Source organism: Ranitomeya imitator, chromosome 1 (genome assembly GCF_032444005.1).
Source record: "Ranitomeya imitator isolate aRanImi1 chromosome 1, aRanImi1.pri, whole genome shotgun sequence".
Classification (NCBI taxonomy): domain Eukaryota; kingdom Metazoa; phylum Chordata; class Amphibia; order Anura; family Dendrobatidae; genus Ranitomeya; species Ranitomeya imitator.
The window spans coordinates 910,924,513-910,941,008 of record NC_091282.1 but is presented as its reverse complement, the minus strand read 5'-3'; the positions used below and the strand labels follow the sequence as shown (position 1 = coordinate 910,941,008).

Genomic DNA, 16,496 nt, shown 5'->3' with positions numbered 1-16,496 from the left:
CTAAACAGATTATAGGTGAACTTAAAGCTCAAGGAACATCAGTGTCAGATCGTACCATCCGTCGTTGTATGAGTCAAAGTGGACTTCATGGAAAATGACCAAGGAGGACATAATCATAAAAAAGCCAGACTGGAATTTGCCAAACTACATGTTGACAAGCCACAAAGCTTCTGGGAGAATGTCCTATGGTCAGATGAGACAAAAATTGAATTTTTGGCAAGGCACAACAGCTCTATGTTCACAGACGGGAAAAATGAAGCATATCAAGAAAAGAACACTGTCCCTACTATGAAGCATGGAGGAGGCTCTGTTATGTTCTGGGGCTGCTTTGCTGCATCTGGCACAGGGTGTCTAGAATCCGTGCAGGATACAATGAAATCTCAAGACTATCAAAGGATTCTAGAGAGAAATGTGCTGCCCATTGTCAGAAAGCTTGGTCGCAGTCGTTTGTCATGGGTGTTGCAACAGGATAATGACCCAAAACACACAGCTAAAAACACCCAAGAATGACTAAGAGGAAAACATTGGACTATTCTGAAGTGGCCTTCTATGAGCCCTGACCTAAATCCTATTGCACATCTTTGGAAAGAGATGAAACATGCTGTCTGGAAAAGGTGACCTTCAAACACAACACAACAGGAGCAGTTTGCTCAAGAGTGGGCCAAAATACCTGTCAAGAGGTACAGAAGTCTCATTGACAGTTACAGGAATCGTTTGATTGCAGTGATGGCCTCAAAAGGTTGTGCAAAAGGGTACCATCATTTCTGTCCAGGCCTATTTCATGAGTTCTATTTATTTATTTATTTTTAATTCTGTGGAATCATGGTTGAAAAGCAATGTCTGGCTTTTATTTGCTCATTTTCATAGATATTTTATATATTATTACTTTTGTCAGATTAGTGTTATGTGACCATTGTGGGTTTTTCTGTCATTAAACGAGGGGTACCCACAATTTTGACCACGTGTGTGTATATTGAATAGGTCAAACTTCTTTTTTGGCTGTTCTAGTTGTATCAGCTCTTAGTTCTTAGCTAGGTTGTGGTAACCAGAAATTCTCTAAGAAGGAAATCTCAAACTACAGTTGTCCGTTTTGGCTTAACCCTTTAACCCCCGGAGCTTTTTTCATTTTTCGCTCCCCTTCTTTCCAGAACCATAACTTTTTTTATTTTTCCATCAATATGGCCATGTGAGGGCTTATTTTTTGCCGGACCAGTTGTAATTTTGAACGATACCATTGGATTTACCATGTCGTGTAACAGAAAACGGGAAAAATATTCCAAGTGCGGTGAAATTGCAAAAAAAAAGTGCAATCGCAAACATGTTTTTGTTTGGCTTTTTTGCTAGGTTCAGTAAATGCTAAAACTGACCAGCAATTATTATTCTCCAGGTCATTAAGAGTTCATAGACACCAAATATGTCTAGGTTCTCTTTTATCTAAGTGGTAAAAAAAATTCCAAAGTTTGCTTTAAAAAAAAAGTGCAATTTTCAGATACCGGTAGTGTCTCCATTTTTTGTGATCTGGGGTTGGGTGAGGGCTTATTTTTTGAGTGTCTACTGATGTTTGTAATTATACAACTTTTGTGCAGATGCGATCTTTTTATCGCCCGTTATTGCATTTTAACCCCTTTACCCCCAAGGGTGGTTTGCACGTTATGGACCGGGCCAATTTTTACAATTCTGACCACTGTCCCTTTATGAGGTTATAACTCTGGAACGCTTCAACGGATCCCGGTGATTCTGACATTGTTTTCTTGTAACATATTGTACTTCATGATAGTGGTAAAATTTCTTCGATATAACTTGCGTTTATTTGTGAAAAAAATGGAAATTTGGCGAAAATTTTGAAAATTTCGCAATTTTCCAACTTTGAATTTTTATTCTGTTAAGCCAGAGAGATATGTGACACAATATAGTTAATGAATAACATTTCCCACATGTCTACTTTACATCAGCACAATTTTGGAGACAACATTTTTTTTTTCTACAAAGTTATAAGGGTTAAAATTTGACCAGCAATTTCTCATTTTTACAACAAAATTTAGAAAACCATTTTTTTTAGGGACCACCTCACATTTGAAGTCATTTTGAGGGGTCTATATGGCAGAAAATACCCAAAAGTGACACCATTCTAAAAACTGCACCCCTCAAGGTGCGCAAAACCAAATTCAAGAAGTTGATTAACCCTTCAGGTGTTTCACAGCAGCAGAAGCAACATGGAAGGAAAAAATTAACATTTTACTTTTTAGTCACAAAAATGATCTTTCAGCAATAATTTTTTTAATTTCCCAAGGGTAAAAAGATGAAATGGACCTCAAAAGTTGTTGTCCAATTTGTCATGAGTACGCTGATACCCCACATGTGAGGGGGAACCACTTTTTGGGCGCACGGCAGGGCTCAGAAGAAAAGGAGCGCCGTTTGACATTTTCAATCTAAAATTGGCTGGAATTGAGATCGGACGCCATGTCGCGTTTGGCGAGCCCCTGATGTGCCTAAACAGTGGAAACCCCCCACAAGTGACCCCATTTTGGAAACTAGACCCCCTAAGGAACTTATCTAGATGTGTCATGAGCACTTTTATCCCCCAAGTGCTTCACGAAAGTTTATAATGCCTGGGCATGAAAATAAAAAATCCTATTTTTTCCACAAACATGATCGTTTAGTCCCCAATTTTTTATTTTCTCAAGGGTAAAAGGAGAAATTGGACCCCAAAAGTTGTTGTCCAATTTGTCCTGAGTACGCTGATACCCCATATGTGGGGGGGAACCACTGTTTGGGCGCATGGCAGGGCTCAGAAGGAAAGGAGCGCCGTTTGACATTTTCAATCTAAAATTGGCTGGAATTGAGATCGGACGCCATGTCACGTTTGGCGAGCCCCTGATGTGCCTAAACAGTGGAAAACCCCCACAAGTGACCCCATTTTGGAAACTAGACCCCCTAAGGAACTTATCTAGATGTGTCATGAGCACTTTTATCCCCCAAGTGCTTCACGAAAGTTTATAATGCTCGGGCGTGAAAATAAAAAATCCAATTTTTTCCACAAACATGATCGTTTCGTCCCCAATTTTTTATTTTCTCAAGGGTAAAAGGAGAAATTGGACCCCAAAAGTTGTTGTCCAATTTGTCCTGAGTACGCTGATACCCCATATGTGGGGGGGAACCACTGTTTGGGCGCATGGCAGGGCTCAGAAGGAAAGGAGTACCGTTTGACATTTTCAATCTAAAATTGGCTGGAATTGAGATCGGACGCCATGTCACGTTTGGCGAGCCCCTGATGTGCCTAAACAGTGGAAAACCCCCACAAGTGACCCCATTTTGGAAACTAGACCCCCTAAGGAACTTATCTAGATGTGTCGTGAGCACTTTTATCCCCCAAGTGCTTCACGAAAGTTTATAATGCCTGGGCGTGAAAATAAAAAATCCTATTTTTTTCCACAAACGTGATCGTTTAGTCCCCAATTTTTTATTTTCTCAAGGGTAAAAGGAGAAATTGGACACCAAAAGTTGTTGTCCAATTTGTCCTGAGTACGCTGATACCCCATATGTGGGGGGGAACCACTGTTTGGGCGCATGGCAGGGCTCAGAAGGAAAGGAGCGCCGTTTGACATTTTCAATCTAAAATTGGCTGGAATTGAGATCGGATGCCATGTCACGTTTGGCGAGCCCCTGATGTGCCTAAACAGTGGAAAACCCCCACAAGTGACCCCATTTTGGAAACTAGACCCCCTAAGGAACTTATCTAGATATGTCGTGAGCACTTTTATCCCCCAAGTGCTTCACGAAAGTTTATAATGCCTGGGCGTGAAAATAAAAAATCCTATTTTTTCCACAAACATGATCGTTTAGTCCCCAATTTTTTATTTTCTCAGTGGTAAAAGGAGAAATTGGACCCCAAAAGTTGTTGTCCAATTTGTCCTGAGTATGCTAATACCCCATATGTGGGGGGGAACCACTGTTTGGGCGCATGGCAGGGCTCAGAAGGAAAGGAGCACCGTTTGACATTTTCAATCTAAAATTGGCTGGAATTGAGATCGGACGCCATGTCACGTTTGGCGAGCCCCTGATGTGCCTAAACAGTGGAAAACCCCCACAAGTGACCCCATTTTGGAAACTAGACCCCCTAAGGAACTTATCTAGATGTGTCGTGAGCACTTTTATCCCCCAAGTGCTTCACGAAAGTTTATAACGCCTGGGCGTGAAAAAAAACAACCCTATTTTTTTCCCACAAAAATGATCATTTAGTCCCCAATTTTTAATTTTCCCAAGTGTAACAGGAGAAGTTGGACCCCAAATATTGTTGTCCAATTTGTCCTGAGTACGCTGATACCCCACATGTGGGAGAAAACTACTGTTTGGGTACACTTCGGGGTTCGGAAGGGAAGTAGTGACGCTTTGAAAAGCAGACTTTGATGGAATGGTACGCGGACATCATGTTCCGTTTGCAGAGCCCCTGATGTGCCTGAACAGTAGAAATCCCCCACAAGTGACCCCATTTTGGAAACTAGACCTAACTGGGAACTTATCTAGGTGTGTGGTGAGAATTTTGAACCCCCAAGTGTTTCACTTAAATTTATAACGCCCGGGCGTGAAAATAAAATATCCTATTTTTTCCTACAAAAATGATCATTTAGTCCCCAATTTTTAATTTTCCCAAGTGTAACAGGAGAAATTGGACCCCAAAAGTTGTTGTCCAATTTGTCCTGAGTACGCGGATACCCCACATGTGGGAGAAAACTACTGTTTGGGTACACTTCGGGGTTCGGAAGGGAAGTAGTGACGCTTTGAAAAGCAGACTTTGATGGAATGGTACGCGGACATCATGTTCCGTTTGCAGAGCCCCTGATGTGCCTGAACAGTAGAAATCCCCCACAAGTGACCCCATTTTGGAAACTAGACCTAACTGGGAACTTATCTAGGTGTGTGGTGAGAATTTTGAACCCCCAAGTGTTTCACTTAAATTTATAACGCCCGGGCGTGAAAATAAAATATCCTATTTTTTCCTACAAAAATGATCATTTAGTCCCCAATTTTTAATTTTCCCAAGTGTAACAGGAGAAATTGGACCCCAAAAGTTGTTGTCCAATTTGTCCTGAGTACGCGGATACCCCACATGTGGGAGAAAACTACTGTTTGGGTACACTTCGGGGTTCGGAAGGGAAGTAGTGACGCTTTGAAAAGCAGACTTTGATGGAATGGTACGCGGACATCATGTTCCGTTTGCAGAGCCCCTGATGTGCCTGAACAGTAGAAATCCCCCACAAGTGACCCCATTTTGGAAACTAGACCTAACTGGGAACTTATCTAGGTGTGTGGTGAGAATTTTGAACCCCCAAGTGTTTCACTTAAATTTATAACGCCCGGGCGTGAAAATAAAATATCCTATTTTTTCCTACAAAAATGATCATTTAGTCCCCAATTTTTAATTTTCCCAAGTGTAACAGGAGAAATTGGACCCCAAAAGTTGTTGTCCAATTTGTCCTGAGTACGCGGATACCCCACATGTGGGAGAAAACTACTGTTTGGGTACACTTCGGGGTTCGGAAGGGAAGTAGTGACGCTTTGAAAAGCAGACTTTGATGGAATGGTACGCGGACATCATGTTCCGTTTGCAGAGCCCCTGATGTGCCTGAACAGTAGAAATCCCCCACAAGTGACCCCATTTTGGAAACTAGACCTAACTGGGAACTTATCTAGGTGTGTGGTGAGAATTTTGAACCCCCAAGTGTTTCACTTAAATTTATAACGCCCGGGCGTGAAAATAAAATATCCTATTTTTTCCTACAAAAATGATCATTTAGTCCCCAATTTTTAATTTTCCCAAGTGTAACAGGAGAAATTGGACCCCAAAAGTTGTTGTCCAATTTGTCCTGAGTATGCTGATACCCCACATGTGGGAGAAAACTACTGTTTGGGTACACTTCGGGGCTCGGAAGGGAAGTAATGACGCTTTGAAAAGCAGACTTTGATGGAATGGTACGCGGACATCATGTTCCGTTTGCACAGCCCCTGATGTGCCCAAACAGTAAAAAAAAAAACCACAAGTGACATTTTGTAAACTAGACCCCCAATGAACTTACATAGATGTGCCCCCTTTTTGGAACTAATCTACTGTTTCCTGTAAAGTAAATTAGTAGTGCATGGAGGTGTGGTACAATCTGAAGCAATCCTTCATACACAGGCCAGGTTTTTCGGGGCAGGTGTCGCATTGATAAGTGGTGTCCTTGCGTATTCCCCTTTTGTAACACACTCGGCACCTTTTTTGCGACCTACCTCTTTTTGCAGTTTGCGGGACCTCCCCCGGGAAATGCTGACCTGGTACGATACGAGCACCTTCAGTTCCGGAAGTACTGGGGCCCGCTCCTTCCCTCGTGCCAAATAACAGGGCCTTAACCACTACCTCCTGGAACTGAAGGTACGACGTATCGCTGTGGCGTGCACATTGTGACAGCAGGAAAGCGTTGAGCATTGCCATTTGTACGATGTACACGGACAGCTTTTTGTACCACACCTTGGCCTTCCTCAAAGCACTGTACGGTTGGAGGAGCTGATCGGAGAGATCAACGCCCCCCATGCTTTTGTTGTACCCCAGTACACAGTCCGGTTTGCAGACCTGTGTAGAGGTACCCCGTACAGTGCTGAGGGCACTGCCATCACCGTGTATGGTGGTCAAGAGAAGGACATCCCTCTTGTCCTTGTACTTGACCACCAGCAGGTGGTCGCTACATTGGGCTCTGCTCTCACCTTTTCTGAGCATCTGCCCAAGTAGCGTCTTTGGGAGGCCTCTCTGATTTTTGCGGACAGTACCGCAGGCTGCGGTACCTCGCGCAGAGAGGGATTTGTAGAGTGGGATGCTGGTATAAAAGTTATCAGTATAGAGGTGATAACCTTTATCCAGCAGTGGGTGCACCAAATCCCACACTATTTTCCCACTCACTCCCAGGACAGGGGGACACTCAGGCGGTTCAATCCTGCTGTCCTTCCCCTCGTAGACTCTAAAGCTGTAGGTGTACCCTGAGGTACTCTCACACAGCTTGTAGAGTTTGATTCCGTACCTGGCCCTCTTGCTGGGCAGGTATTGACGGAATCTGAGCCGCCCCTTAAAATGAACCAAGGACTCATCCACGCAGATGTCCCTTTTGGGCACGTACACTTCACCGAACTTTTTGTTGAAGTGTTCGATGACAGGCCGAACTTTGAACAGACGGTCAAAGTTGGGGTCATCTCGTGCGGGACACTGTGCATTATCGGAATAATGCAGGAATTTATGGATGGCCTCAAAACGCGTTCGGACCATGACCATTCGGAACACTGGAGTGTTGAATAAAATATCAACACTCCAATATTGCCGAACTTCTGGCTTCTTCAGGAGCCCCATATGAAGCATCAGGCCCCAAAACTGCATCATTTCAACTGCGTCTACAGGAGACCAGTTAGAATATGATGAACTGGTGTTTTGCTCCAAAAATTGACGAGCATACAAATTAGTTTGCTCCACCATGAGGTTAACAAAATCCTCAGAGAAAAAGACTTTGAAAAAGTCTATTTCTGTGAGGCCGGTGGTGTCAAAACTGATTCCTGATTCTGCCACAAAATCAGGAATCAGTGGCTCGTAATTTTCGGGGGGCGAGGTCCATACGGGGTCCGAAGAGGGGCGCGCTGGTTCATCTTCAGGAGTGGGCCCTGCCTCATCTTCATCTTCATGAATGATGGGCACTTCTGTCCTGCGGCGTCTGCGTGGCGGTTCCGCAGGGCCGGAGGAGGAAGATGAGGAGGAGGAAGAGGATGAGGAAGAATCAGAAAAATAATGAAAAGTGGGATCCTCTCCCTCGCTATCAGTGTCGGAGGCAAGGAAAGCATATGCCTCCTCCGCTGAATAGCGCTGTTGGGACGAACGGGACGAGCGGGACATTTTTTTTATGAGTATGGTGCTTGGGTGTAATTTATTGGGAACTATGTGTACGTGTGGGGGGATAGTGTTTGGTGCAAACTATTCTTAAAAGAAAAAGCTAAAGGGAAAGAAAAAGTAAAGGGGAGAAAAAAATACCTGTGAAAGGAAAAGTCTAAAACAGCAGGCCCTAGCTCTGATAAGTGAACCGCGTCAAATTTCGGCGCCTGCTGGGTGTACGAACGGGGATGTGGAAAAAACGCCAGGCACGAGAGCTCTAAGTGACACGGTTCACTTATCAGAGTTCGGTGGCTGCTGGGTGTGCGAACGGGGATGTGAAAAGGGAAGGCACAGATTAGACGCGGCGGCTGGGGGAGCGCAAAGGGATGGGGGAAAAAAAAAAAGAAAAAGCACGGATTAGACGCAGCGGCTGGAGGAGCGCACGGAGATGGGGAAAGAAAAAAAAAGAAAAGGGAAGGCACAGATTAGATGCGGCGGCTGGGGGAGCGCAAGGGGATGGGGGAAAAAAAAAGAAAAGGCACGGATTAGACGCAGCGGCTGGAGGAGCGCACGGAGATGGGGAAAGAAAAAAAAAGAAAAGGGAAGGCACAGATTAGATGCGGCGGCTGGGGGAGCGCAAGGGGATGGGGGAAAAAAAAGAAAGAAAAGGCACGGATTAGACGCAGCGGCTGGAGGAGCGCACGGAGATGGGGAAAGAGAAAAAAAGAAAAGGGAAGGCACAGATTAGATGCGGCGGCTGGGGGAGCGCAAGGGGATGGGGGAAAAAAAAAAGAAAAGGCACGGATTAGACGCAGAGGCTGGAGGAGCGCACGGAGATGGGGAAAGAAAAAAAAAAGAAAAGGGAAGGCACAGATTAGACGCGGCGGCTGGGGGAGCGCAAGGGGATGGGGGAAAAAAAAAAGAAAAGGCACGGATTAGACGCAGCGGCTGGAGGAGCGCACGGAGATGGGGAAAGAAAAAAAAAAGAAAAGGGAAGGCACAGATTAGATGCGGCGGCTGGGGGAGCGCAAGGGGATGGGGGAAAAAAAAAGAAAAGGCACGGATTAGACGCAGCGGCTGGAGGAGCGCACGGAGATGGGGAAAGAAAAAAAAAGAAAAGGGAAGGCACAGATTAGATGCGGCGGCTGGGGGAGCGCAAGGGGATGGGGGAAAAAAAAGAAAGAAAAGGCACGGATTAGACGCAGCGGCTGGAGGAGCGCACGGAGATGGGGAAAGAGAAAAAAAGAAAAGGGAAGGCACAGATTAGATGCGGCGGCTGGGGGAGCGCAAGGGGATGGGGGAAAAAAAAAAGTAAAGGCACGGATTAGACGCAGAGGCTGGAGGAGCGCACGGAGATGGGGAAAGAAAAAAAAAAAGAAAAGGGAAGGCACAGATTAGACGCGGCGGCTGGGGGAGCGCAAGGGGATGGGGGAAAAAAAAAAGAAAAGGCACGGATTAGACGCAGCGGCTGGAGGAGCGCACGGAGATGGGGAAAGAAAAAAAAAAGAAAAGGGAAGGCACAGATTAGACGCGGCAGCTGGGGGAGCGCAAGGGGATGGGGGAAAAAAAAAAGAAAAGGCACGGATTAGACGCAGCGGCTGGAGGAGCGCACGGAGATGGGGAAAGAAAAAAAAAAAGAAAAGGGAAGGCACAGATTAGACGCGGCGGCTGGGGGAGCGCACGGGGATGGGGAAAAAAAAAGCGAGCACGAGTGTTGATAGGTGAACTGCGTCACCAATCAACGCTCGGCGGCTGCTAAATTTGGGCACGGATACGGCGCAAGGAGGGGGGATTGGAGAAGGGGGGATGGGAGAAGGGGGGATGGAAGAAGGGGGGATGGGAGAAGGGGGGACGGGAGAAGGGGGGATGAATAGAGATCGGGCCGGGATCGGGGTATCAACACTTACGGTTTGTAGTCTCTCTTCTTTCTTCTCTCTTCTTTCTTTAGCTAGAATTGTGGTGTCACAGGCTACTGTGGCACCACAAGTCTCAGCACAGGAGGGGATCTCAAAGCGTGACCGCTCTGAAGGAATCCTCACCAAGTGTGAGGATTCCTTCAGAGCAGTTACACAGGTCAGGGGCAGGTGAGACAGGTCACAGAGCGGTCACACCGCTGCTGTGACCTGTGATTGGTGGGATCGATGATCACATCGATCCCACCAATCAAAGAAGGCCCTGGTGACGCTGGTGTTGCTATGCACCAGCCTATGATCGGAGCTCACAGCTCCGATCATAGGCAGGTGACAGGCAGGTGACAGGCAGGTGACAGGCAGGTGACAGGCAGGTGACAGGCAGGTGACAGGCAGGTGACCGGCAGGTCACCGGCAGGGCACCGGCAGGGCACAGCGCGGTCACACCGCTGCTGTGCCCTGTGATTGGCGCGATCGACGATCACATCGATCGCGCCAATCAGACTGGGAACACGGGGCTGCAGAGCGCGCAGGTAGGCAGGACACAGCAGCGGCGGTAACACCGTCGCTGTGTCCTGCGATTGGCGCGATCGATGTGATCGTCGATCGCGCCAATCAGAGTTGAATGCTCCGGAGCCATGGCAGGAGATCCGGAGCCATGGCCCGGGGCTGCAGAGTGCGCAGATAGGGGCAGGGCACAGAGCGGTAACACCGCCGCTGTGCCCTGCGATTGGCGCGATCGATCTATCGCGATCGCGCCAATCCCGGGGGGGTTTGGGCACATGCCTGGCATTGCCAGGCACTGGTCTAGGATCGAGTACATCGGTACTCGATCCTAGGCTGGGACCTCACTGTTTCAGCCAAATTGATTGGCTGAAACAATGAGAAAGGCTGCGATTGGCTGCTCAGAATTGAGCAGCCAATCACAGCGATCGGGAGGCCGGGGGGGCGGCGACAGGCCCTAGGATGCCGACACCATCTTCCTGCAGGTAAGATGGCGTCGGAATTTTAATGCGATCACTGCGACTTAAGTCGCAGTGTCGCATTAAAGGGCATGACGTACTATTGCGTCCTTGGGAAGTAGGGCCCACCCCACATGGACGCAATAGTACGTCAGATGGCAGAAAGGGGTTAATGCAATGTTGCGGCAACCCAAAAAAACGTAATTTTGGAGTTTCGACTTTTTTTTTCTCACTGCGCCGTTTAGCGATCAGGTTAATTTTTTTTTTTTATTTTTTTTATTGATCGGGCAATTCAGAACACGGCGATACCAAATGTGCAGGTTTGATTTTTTTTTTTTTGATTGGGGCAAAAGGGCTTTTCTATTTTTTTTTTTTTTTATCTTTTTAAAAAAAATATTTTTAAACACCTTTTTTTGTTTTAATTTTGGCATGCTTCAATAGCCTCCTTGAGAGGCTAGAAGCATCGACTATACGATCGCCTCTGCTACATAGAGGTGATGCTCAGATCACCTCTATGTAGCTGAATTACAGCATTGCTATGATGCCGACCACAGGGTGGCGCTCATAGATATCCGTCATCAACAACCATAGATGTCTTCAGGAGAACTCCGGTTGTGATGGCAACGCATCGATGACCCCGATCACATGACTGGGGTCAGCGGTGCGCCTAATTCCGGCCGTGCGACTGGCAGCACTTGTTAAATGCCGCTGTCAGAGTTTGACAGCGGTAATTAACTAATGGGCACGGGCGAATCGCGATTCCGCTCGCACCCATTGCGGGCACATGTCAGCTGTTGTCGTATTATAATAAAGTACTAAATATTTCTTCTGGAGCCCCTTTGGCATCTGGGATGCTCAATCTAGACTTGATAGCATAGAGTTGGGTAGATATTTTGACCTATTAAATTATCATTGACACTAGAAGGGTTTCTTACAGTCCAGATCTTGGCCTTAGGGGGCCTTACTTCAATGGAAAATGTCAAAAATATGGGGTTTGATGTTATGTAATATTTTAAGCAGTTGCTGGACCCACCGGCCAATAGGAGCCCTAGTCAAGACCTTAAGGTTACCAGGTTCTTTCACTTGACATTTACTGCAATTAACATATACACCTAAATATTTATCCAAAGAAGTAAAAATTCCTAAAGCGTAGCAATATAAATACACGAAGAAGGAAGAGCTTTGATCAAAGACTTTGTATGCAAAATAAAAATTATTTGTATATAGTGTGTTAAAAACATCTATGAATACATTAAAGGGAACCTGTCACCTGAATTTGGCGGGACCGGTTTTGGGTCATATGGGCGGAGTTTTCGGGTGTTTGATTCACCCTTTCCTTACCCGCTGGCTGCATGCTGGCCGCAATATTGGATTGAAGTTCATTCTATGTCCTCCGTAGTACACGCCTGCGCAAGGCAATCACGTGATTGGACCCCACTATGTCGTCAGCCTAGGAATCCCTCATTCAAACTGGTCACCTGACTGGTAGCTGGGACAACGGAGTTAACATTATACAGATAATCACACACATGGGGTTTTACCTGTTTTTCTTTACTATTGGCTTGTTCTACTTTAAAGGGAAGGTGCCATCAAAAAAAAATTTTTTTTCAGAAATTGTAAAAATGTAAAGAATTAATGATTACATTTTCTTAAAAAATATTATCATTTGTTTATAATTTAGTAAAATATGAAAAATTATTTGAAAAGTTTTGGAATTTCCACTTTTCAACACTAGGGGGAGCAGCTGCTGAAATTTCAGAAAAACCTAGTGTACAAATAGCTCACATTACAGCACTGCAGTAATTATGGGCGGAGTCTGCTGACGTGTGTGATGTCACTCCTCTCCTCCCCTCCTGGGTGTTTGCTAAGGGATTAGAGAGGATGATATTCAGGAACCCAGTGAGCAGCCATTTTGTTGGTGACTGCAGAGTATGGCTGCCGTCACACTATCAGTATTTGGTCAGTATTTTACCTCAGTATTTGTGGCCAAAACCAGGGGAGGAACAAATAGAGGAAAAGTATAATAGAAACATATGCACCACTTCTGCATTTATCACCCACTCCTGGTTTTGGCTTATAAATACTGATGTAAAATACTGACCAAATAATGATAGTGTGAAGGCAGCCTTATACTGAGAAGTAGACAGTCACCGAGGATGGCAGGCAGCAAGGATTCTGGGAGATATGTGGTGGAGGAAGCAGGGTGACAGCAGCACAGAGTATTTCAGGAGAGCAGTGTGCAGGTCTATGGGGGGGCCCCCTGTTTGGTGCGCGGAGCAGCCAGGGATTGTACATAGAGCGCTGTCTTTTATACACATGGATGGACCGTCTGCTTCACAGAAATCCAGGAAACATTTCTGCGGATTGATGGCCTGGTTTGATCCAGACTTTGCATGCAGACCCCATTCCCCTCCTCAGATCCGGTCTTCCCCATCCTGTCCTGGCAATGTGTGAAAGCGAGGTGACAGGCGAAGTACGGGGTGACGCTGGGAAGGAAATGTACCCATATAGTAACGATAAAAATGAGACCCCTCTCTTCAGCTGCCTCACCAGCCTTCCCCTGACTGCACCTAACTGGAGGTCATGCTGCCCCTTCTATTACCCCAGACCCGCGTGCAGGTGCTCAGCCAGAATCACTATAGAATGGGTCCGCTTTCTGAAGATAATACTGCCATAGTGTTCTCACATAATACCGCCATATAGATCACACAAAATACTATCAAATAGATCACACAATACTGTCATACAGTTCTCACATAATACCACCATATAGATCACACATAATACCGCCAGTGTTCTCACATACCGCCATATAGATCACACATAATATCGCCAGTGTTCTCACATACCACCATATAGATCACACATAATACCGCCAGTGTTCTCACATACCACCATATGCTTCTCACATAATACCGCCATGTAGATGACCCATAATGCCGCCACATAGATCTCGCATGTATTGTAAATAAAGAATCGGCCAGAATAAAGTCCTTTATTAATCTTTTTTATACCATACCGAACGCATAATCCTCGACTCCCTCATCTCCCACAACAAAAATAATAAACCACAATGGGGAAAGACACGCAGGGGGGAGAGGAGTGCATAGGAGAGGATTAGATACTGACTGCTGAGCCGTGTATCTAATCCTGTCCTGTGTGATACTGTGCTGCGCCGTGTATCTAATCCTATCTTGTGTGATACTGTACACAGGACAGGATTAGCTACACAAGACTAGATTAGCTACACAGGACAGAGGTAGCAGTGGTAGATGGTATATAGAGGCAGGCAGCAGTGGTAGATGGTATATAGAGGCAGGCAGCAGTGGTAGATGGTATATAGAGGCAGGCAGCAGTGGTAGATGATATATAGAGACAGGCAGCAGTGGTAGATGGTATACAGAGGCAGGTAGCGGTGCTATACAGAGGCAGGTAGTGGTGCTATACAGAGGCAGGTTGCGGTGCTATACAGAGGCAGGCAGCGGTGGTATGCAGAGGCAGGTAGCGGTGGTATGCAGAGGCAGGTAGCGGTGGTATGCAGAGGCAGGTAGCGGTGGTATGCAGAGGCAGGTAGCGGTGGTATGCAGAGGCAGGTAGCGGTGGTATGCAGAGGCAGGTAGCGGTGGTATGCAGAGGCAGGTAGCGGTGGTATACAGAGGCAGGTAGCGGTGGTATACAGAGGCAGGTAGCGGTGGTATACAGGGGCTGGTAGCGGTGGTATATAGGGGCAGGTAGCAGTGGTATATAGGGGCAGGTAGCAGCGGTATATAGGGGCAGGTAGCAGCGGTATATAGGGGCAGGTAGCAGCGGTATATAGGGGCAGGTAGCAGCGGTATATAGGGGCAGGTAGCAGCGGTATATAGGGGCAGGTAGCAGCGGTGTATAGGGGCAGGTAGCAGCGGTATATAGGGGCAGGTAGCAGCGGTATATAGGGGCAGGTAGCAGCGGTATATAGGGGCAGGTAGCAGCGGTATATAGGAGCAGGTAGCAGTGGTATATAGGGGCTAGTAGCAGTGGTATATAGGGACAGGTAGCAGATGCATAAGAAAATAAAAACTCTGTACTTACCTTCAGTCCTCTCCCAGGAAGTGCTGAGTCATGTTCAGGGCAGAGCAGTGTGACGATCTCCCTGCTCTGCTCTGAACAGGTCGGCAGTGAGCAGTGATTGCAGCCTGTGCTGTAATACTAAGTACAGGCTGCAATCACAGCTCCTGGATGCAGATACTCACCCCGGACCTCGCTCCCAGCAGCAGCTTCTCCCTGGCAGCTCCTGCTATGATCGCACGCACTGAGCTGTGTGTGCGATGACAGAGGAAAAAAACAAAATGGCCGCGATCTCCTCACAGCTGTGACGTAGCAGCCCAGTGGGCGTGCCCAAGTCACAGCTGAGAGGCAGGAGAAGCGGTCGGAGCCCGACTGTTGGCTCCTATGCCCATGGCTGCCGTAAGTGAGGTGTGCAAGTGTCGTGTCCAGACACTTACACCCACACTAATGAAAATGGCGGCCTCCAGTGGCAAAAGTAAAAATGAATAAATAAAAAAGTATTAAAGTACTACATTTACTTTTGTATTAAAAATAATTGATTATATAATCAATAATTATTAATACAAAAACTAAAATCACGGCACCCTCCCTTTAAATAGCTCTCTCCCCAAGAAATGCTTTGTCCAGGGGTGGCATAGCAGTGGAGAAACGCATGTCAGGTGTAGTGGGCTACTGGATTATTCCAAGGTAAATATGTGCTGTAGTCACCAACACGCTCTATTTTGTTTTGTCATATGCATATTGAATAGACTATGCCTTATTTGTATTTTGGCACTATGCACATTTTTGTTCTTGGTTATAAATACAGGTGATACTCTCTTATTATAACTATTTGGTCCCTAATACTCACCTTACATATTGGAACAAACAGTTGGTACGTCTTACTATGACCATATTGCCTCAGAAGGGGCAATTTGCATATTATATTTCCCAGAGGAGCATTGCATGGCGAATAAGCCTCCTTACCTTGACAAGCCAGAGATGGTATGTCACTCTCCATAAGGAGAAACGATACCCCTTAGACCCCAGTCCAGAGCCTCTCACCTAGCCAAATCAGTTCTTATGCTTCGCACTGACGAGGGCCAACAGCCCGAAACACCGTGTCTGCGAATTGAGATATTGATTTGGCTTTTATCCTAAGTCATATTGCACGACTCGTTAAAGGGTTGATTGTGACTTGTAGGATCGCTACTTCCAACAGGTGGTGCTATAGAGTTTAAGTCCTCTTTTTCTCAGAAGAGGCAATTTGCATATGACCATATATGCATATTTTTGACAAGCATATGCAGTTTCTTAGGTTAAGTTAACACTTGCGTATCTGTCCGCAGCGTATCATCTGCATGCGCAAACTCATGCCAAAACGCATTCAAATGCATGCTTACGCTGCCTTTTTTTTATCAGCATCAGTTTACTCATGACACCAAAAAAAGCTGCATTTGTATGCCTTTTTGCATGCGTTTGCATTTTTTCTGCGCATGCGTTCGAATTTTGCAATGAGTTTTGTATTCGGCAAATACTGTTCCAGGAGAAGTACCTTGACAAAAGCCACACCTAATGTGCGTGTCTCATGGGGATTCTGTATATATAGACGCTACACAGATGAAATCCTCGTGGTGGTGGATGCCGCTTGCTGCAAGGGTGCTGCACTCTGGGGTATAGTGGATGCTGCTGGGGTGCTGCACTCTGAAGGTGGTGGAT

General features: G+C 46.2%; 1 protein-coding gene across 1 annotated transcript in view; it reads left to right on the top strand.

Annotated features, from left to right (window-relative positions):
• Nucleotides 1-16,496, top strand: part of RCHY1 (ring finger and CHY zinc finger domain containing 1) — an 80,604-nt gene that overhangs the window by 8,516 nt on the left and 55,592 nt on the right. The gene's annotated exons all lie outside the window — the stretch shown is intronic.